This window comes from Arachis ipaensis, chromosome B9 (genome assembly GCF_059453495.1).
Source record: "Arachis ipaensis isolate K30076 ecotype BB chromosome B9, ASM5945349v1, whole genome shotgun sequence".
Taxonomy (NCBI): Eukaryota; Viridiplantae; Streptophyta; class Magnoliopsida; order Fabales; family Fabaceae; genus Arachis; species Arachis ipaensis.
In genome coordinates this window covers 16,941,888-16,947,887 of record NC_142444.1, presented here as the reverse complement: position 1 = coordinate 16,947,887, position 6,000 = coordinate 16,941,888, and positions in this window count along the sequence as shown.

Genomic DNA, 6,000 nt, shown 5'->3' with positions numbered 1-6,000 from the left:
GTGTCTGTGGCATTTATGTATCCGGTGGTAATACTGGAAAACAAAGTGCTTAGGGCCACGGCCAAGACTCATAAAATAGCTCTGTTCAAGAATCATCATACTGAACTAGGAGAATCAATAACACTATCTGAACTCTGAGTTCCTATAGATGTCAATCATTCTGAACCTCAATGGATAAAGTGAGATGCCAAAACTATTCAAGAGGCAAAAAGCTATAAGTCCCGCTCATATGATTGGAGCTATGTTTCATTGATAGTTGGAATTTATAGTATATTCTCTTCTTTTTATCCTATTTTCAGTTGCTTGGGGACAAGCAACAATTTAAGTTTGGTGTTGTGATGAGCGGATAATTTATACGCTTTTTGGCATTGTTTTTAGTATGTTTTTAGTAGAATCTAGTTACTTTTAGGGATGTTTTCATTAGTTTTTATGTTAAATTCACATTTCTGGACTTTACTATGAGTTTGTGTGTTTTTCTATTATTTCAGGTATTTTCTGGCTGAAATTGAGGGACTTGAGCAAAAATCAGATTCAGAGGTTGAAGAAGGACTGCTGATGCTATTGGATTCTGACCTCCCTGCACTCAAAGTGGATTTTCTGGAGCTATAGAACTCAAAATGGCGCGCTTTCAATTGCGTTGGAAAGTAGACATCCAGGGCTTTCCAGAAATATATAATAGTCCATACTTTACCCAAGTTTAGATGATGCAAACTGGCGTTCAACGCCAGCTCTCTGCCCAATTCTGGAGTTCAGCGCCAGAAATGGATCAAAAACCAGAGTTGAACGCCAGAAATGGATCAAAACCTGGCGTTCAACTCCACAGAAAGAGCCTCTGCACGTGTAACATTCAAGCTCAGCCCAAGCACACACCAAGTGGGCCCCAGAAGTGGATTTATGCATCAATTACTTACTTCTGTAAACCCTAGTGGCTAGTTTATTATAAATAGGACTTTTTACTATTGTATTAGACATCTTTGGACACCTGGTTCTTAGATCAGAGGGGCTGGTCATTCGGCCATGCCTGGACCTTTCACTTATGTATTTTTAACGGTAGAGTTTCTACACTCCATAGATTAAGGTGTGGAGCTCTGCTGTTCCTCAAGAATTAATGCAAAGTACTATTGTTTTCTATTCAATTAAACTTGTTCCACTTCTAAGATATTCATTCGCACTTCAACCTGAATGTGATGAACGTGACAATCATCATCATTCCCTATGAACGCGTGCCTGACAATCACTCCCATTCTACCTTCGATTGAACGAGTATCTCTTAGATTACTAATACAGGGGACCGAGTCCGAGATATTGGGATCTTCGTGGTATAAGCTAGATTGATGGCGGCATTCATGAGAATCCAGAAAGTCTAAACCTTGTCCGTGGTATTCCGAGTAGGATTATGGGATTGAATGACTGTGACGAGCTTCAAACTCGCGAGTGCTGGGCGTAGTGACAGACGCAAAAGGATAGTAAATCCTATTCCAGTATGATCGAGAACCTCCAGATGATTAGCCATGCAGTGACAGCGCATCGGAACATTTTCACAGGGAGGAATAGGATGCAACCAACGACAAAGGTGATGCCTCCTGACGATTAGCCGTGCTGTGACAGAGCATTTGGATCATTTTCCCGAGAGAGATCGAAAGTAGCCATTGGCACCGGTGACATCCTTACATAAAGCTAGCCATAGAAAGGAGTAAGATTGATTGGATGAAGATAGCAGGAAAGTAGAGGTTCAGAGGAACGAAAGCATCTCTACACGCTTATCTGAAATTCTAACCAATGAATTACATAAGTATTTCTATCCTTATTTTAGTATTATTTTCGAAAACCCCATTACTATTTTATATCCGCGTGACTGAGATTTACAAGGTGACCATAACTTGCTTCATACTAACAATCTCTGTGGGATTCGACCCTTACTCACGTAAGGTATTACTTGGACGACCCAGTGCACTTGCTGGTTAGTTGTGCGAAGTTGTGAACCATGGTATTGGCGTCATGTTTTTGGCGCCATTGCCAGGGAAAGAAAGAGCAATGAATTTTACATAATCAAAGTGTAATCACAATTTCTGCGCACCAAAGTTTCTTTGGTTTTGACTTTAACAACCAAAATTCGGGTAGTTCCTCCATCCACAATCATATGAATTACTACTTGGGTGGGAGTAGTAACCCATGTGATCTCTCTTCATTATTTTTCCTTAGCACAACACACCAAACAGAATTAAACGCACCATGTGATAAACAGGAAAGCAAAGAAGAAAGAACAGAATTCTAAAAATTAAAATAAGAAAAATTAAAATAAAACTAACTAGGAAACACCAAACTTAATTTCAGAAATTAAGAAAAATATTAGTGCTATTTATTTATTTAAATTTTTTTCGAAAATAATAAAATAATATTTAAATAAAATTAAAATTAAAACGCCTAATCTAAGCAATCAAACAACTAATAGTTGTTAATCACAGTCAATCCCCGACAACGGCGCCAAAAACATGGTGCGAAATTTCTAACCACAAACTAATCGGCAAGTGCACCAGGTCGTACCAAGTAATACCTCAGGTGAGTGAGGGTCGATCCCACGAGGATTGATGGATCAAGCAACAATAATTGAGTGATAGGCTTAGGCCCAGTTTGGGTAACTAACTTGATTAAGATCCTTTTGATAAAAGTAACTTATAAATAAGTTATTTTGTGTTTGGATTTTTAACTCTAAAAGTGCTTATTTTAAAGAAATGTAATGAAAAGTAGAAGTATTATGAGAGAATTCATTTTTTTAACTTCTCTATAAGCTCCAAAATAGCTTCTTAGAAAGTTGCAATTTGGTTTTGAAAATTGCACCCGACATTAATACTACTATTTTTCATAAGTCAAAAGTTAAAAAAAGCTACTTCTAGAGTTTCCCAAACGGGCCCTTAGTCAGGCAAACAGAAAGTAATGTTTGGGAGTGTAAAAGACATTAAACAATATAAATAATATTAAAGATAGGCAGATAAATAAGTTGGGAATAAAATATGGAGAAGGTAGTTAAGGTTTTAGAGTTATCTATTTTTCCGGATTAACTTTTCTTACTAACTATTTTAATCATGTAGGATTTAATTTATGGCAAACTATATGTGACTAGACCCTAATTCCTTAGACCTTTCTAGTCTCCTCTAAAATTCATTAACAGCCAATTCCTTGGTCAATTAATTCCAATTAGAGGGTGATGACCAAATTCTAGTTTATATGCCACAAAAACTCTAATTACTCAAAAATAAAAGGATTATATGTCACGTATCCCGTTAAATCCAGATAATTAAAATTTAGGAGAATATATTTTCAAACTATTGTTCAAGTAAAGAGCTTTTCCAAGTTTTACAAGAACTCAAATAGAAAGAGAGTCATACTTCTGTTCCACCCAAATTCATAAGGTAAAGAGCGAAAACAATTCTTAAATTGTAAATCCATACATAAATTAAAAGAGAAAAAGCAATAAAATCAATCCATACAAATAGACAGAGCTCCTAACCTTAACAATGGAGGGTTAGTTGCTCATGGTTCAGAGTAGAAAACTAGGATTGTAAATTGGAATGGAATAATGTTCTGTTGGAATCACCCTGTTGGAATTCCTTTTATATCTAATCTTAATAATTTGAAATCTATTATCTAAAACTAAAATAATATATTTTCCTAAAAATAATATTTGAATTTAAATTTGAATTAATTAACAAGTCTTCAGCTGATGGGTGGAGACCACTTGTTTTGTCCATTCTGCAGCTTCTAATCTGTAGTTTCTGGACTGGAAATTGGGTCAAAACAGCCCAGAAATCGCCCCCAACATTTTTCTGCATTTTCTGCACGTGGCGCATGTCACACATACGCGTCAGTCACGCGTACGCGTCGATGGTCTTTTTTGCGAGTCACGCGGACACGTCGGTCACGCGCATGCGTCGCTGTGCAAATCTTCAAATCACGCGTACGGGTCAGTCACGTGTACGCGTTGCCAAGGAAAGCTCCCATTCACGCGTACGCGTCAGTCACGCGCATGCGTCGCTCCTCGCTGCCATCTCCTTTGATTTTTGTGCTGCAGAAACTCCATCAAATCCAGCCGAATGCTACCTAAAATAAACAAAATTGCAAAAGACTCAAAGTAGCATCCATATTGGCTAAAAGATAATTAATTCTTTATTAAACTCAACAAATTAGATGCAAATTCACTAGGAAAAGATAGGAAAGATGCTCACGCATTAGGCTACCTCGTCGAACCTTGTGACTCCACAGTCGGGTCCATCAGCCCAGCAATTCATCATGGTCCCAAACCCAAACTGGGTACCTCCTTCTGCTATGCCCCCTGCAGATGCAGCGACAACATCGACGGTGCCCGTAGTTGGTGATTCCTCCAATACCCCCGAGTAGGATGCCCTTCCACCACCACCCGTCATCCGGATGAGGATTTAGCCCGTTGGCATGCAGTTGTGAGCTCAATTTTTTTTAACTTAAGTTTGCTTATCTTAAGTTTGTTTATGTTAAGTTTGTTTATCTTAAGTTTCTTTATGTTAAGTTTATTTATCTTAAGTTTGTTTATATTTTATGTTTGTTTATGTGAGGATTTTTCTCTAACAGGTTTGCACTAAACCCCAATGCTTGCACACAGGAGATATCTGAGGTGATTAAGTACATGTATGACCACCCGTGGCCGACCTACACATGGATCCTGGCTGAGATCAGAGAGTGCTGATTTTAGAAGTGGACGGTAATTAATTAACTAATCTTGAAATATATTTGAATTGTATTTTATTCTGTCTAACAAATCTTGATGAACCACTTTGTGTAGTTGAAATTCATATGGGATGCAGAACACAATATCATAATCAGGAAGATCTATGACCACCAGACAGACAAATAGTTTCAGTAGATGATGAGCGATGTGCGTCAGGGGAAAGACCACTTGACGAGATGGATCTGTCCAAACATCAAGCGTGAGATGGATGCCTATTTTAGAGATAATGACGGGTTCAAGCGTCACCGTCTGATGAATGTCGCTAACGGGGCTTTGCCCAGGTCGTCGAGGTACACGGGGGATCGACGATCTTCATGAAGACGAAGAGCAGACTCGTAAGAACTGAACTGAGCTTATATAAAACTGCTTGGTTGGTTTAACTTCCTTTTTTATTATCAAGTTAATTAATTAGTTAGTATAATTTTCTGATTTAGTGGATTTAAGTGGTTAGAATATGTTAGATTAGGGTATGAGATTGCTGGAAAATGTTGGATTATTAAGTTGTTTGCTGATTCTTGCTGTTGAGATTGTTTGGAAAATGCTTGACTGTATTAATAATGATTGACTTGTTTGTATGTTACCTTAATAATGATTGAATAAATTAATAAGTTGAGAAGGTTTGATGGTTATTTGGTTTGGATGGAACCCTCCAAGGGTGCTAAATCCAAATTTTAGGGGAGACTCTGTCAAAATTTTTTAAGATTTTCAATGAAATAAAAATAATTAGAATTATGTTTTTGAAATTAGAATTAAGACTTCCTGTAATTTGGTTCATATTTATTTGTCTGTCATTATTTAATTTGTTCGTTTATTTTATTGCTTGATTGATATATTAATTTGTAGTCTAAGTTGTTGGATCATGAAGTGACACTGGCAGTGACCTTCAAGTAAACGCATACTTTAAAGGCAAAGAATGAGAGATTTGCTGATGAGCGATCTGCGGCCCATTACGTGACTTTAAATTAATCCTAAGTTTCAACTTTATTTTGTTTAAAGTCAATTATTTAACTATTATCCTAATCACAACTAACATGTATGACGCAAGAGGAGTACATGCAGAGGTTGGGGCCGCGACCTAGCAATCTTAGCCACCTAGTGGGGCCGATGAAGCCGACTTCGAGACCTCAATGGTGGATCCTGATTGAATTTGGCATGAGACCACCTCCGAACCCCACAAGAATCGCCACTTCGGGTTGCGGTCATTCTTCACAAGTGGCCTCCGCTCCTCTGCTTTGGTGGCT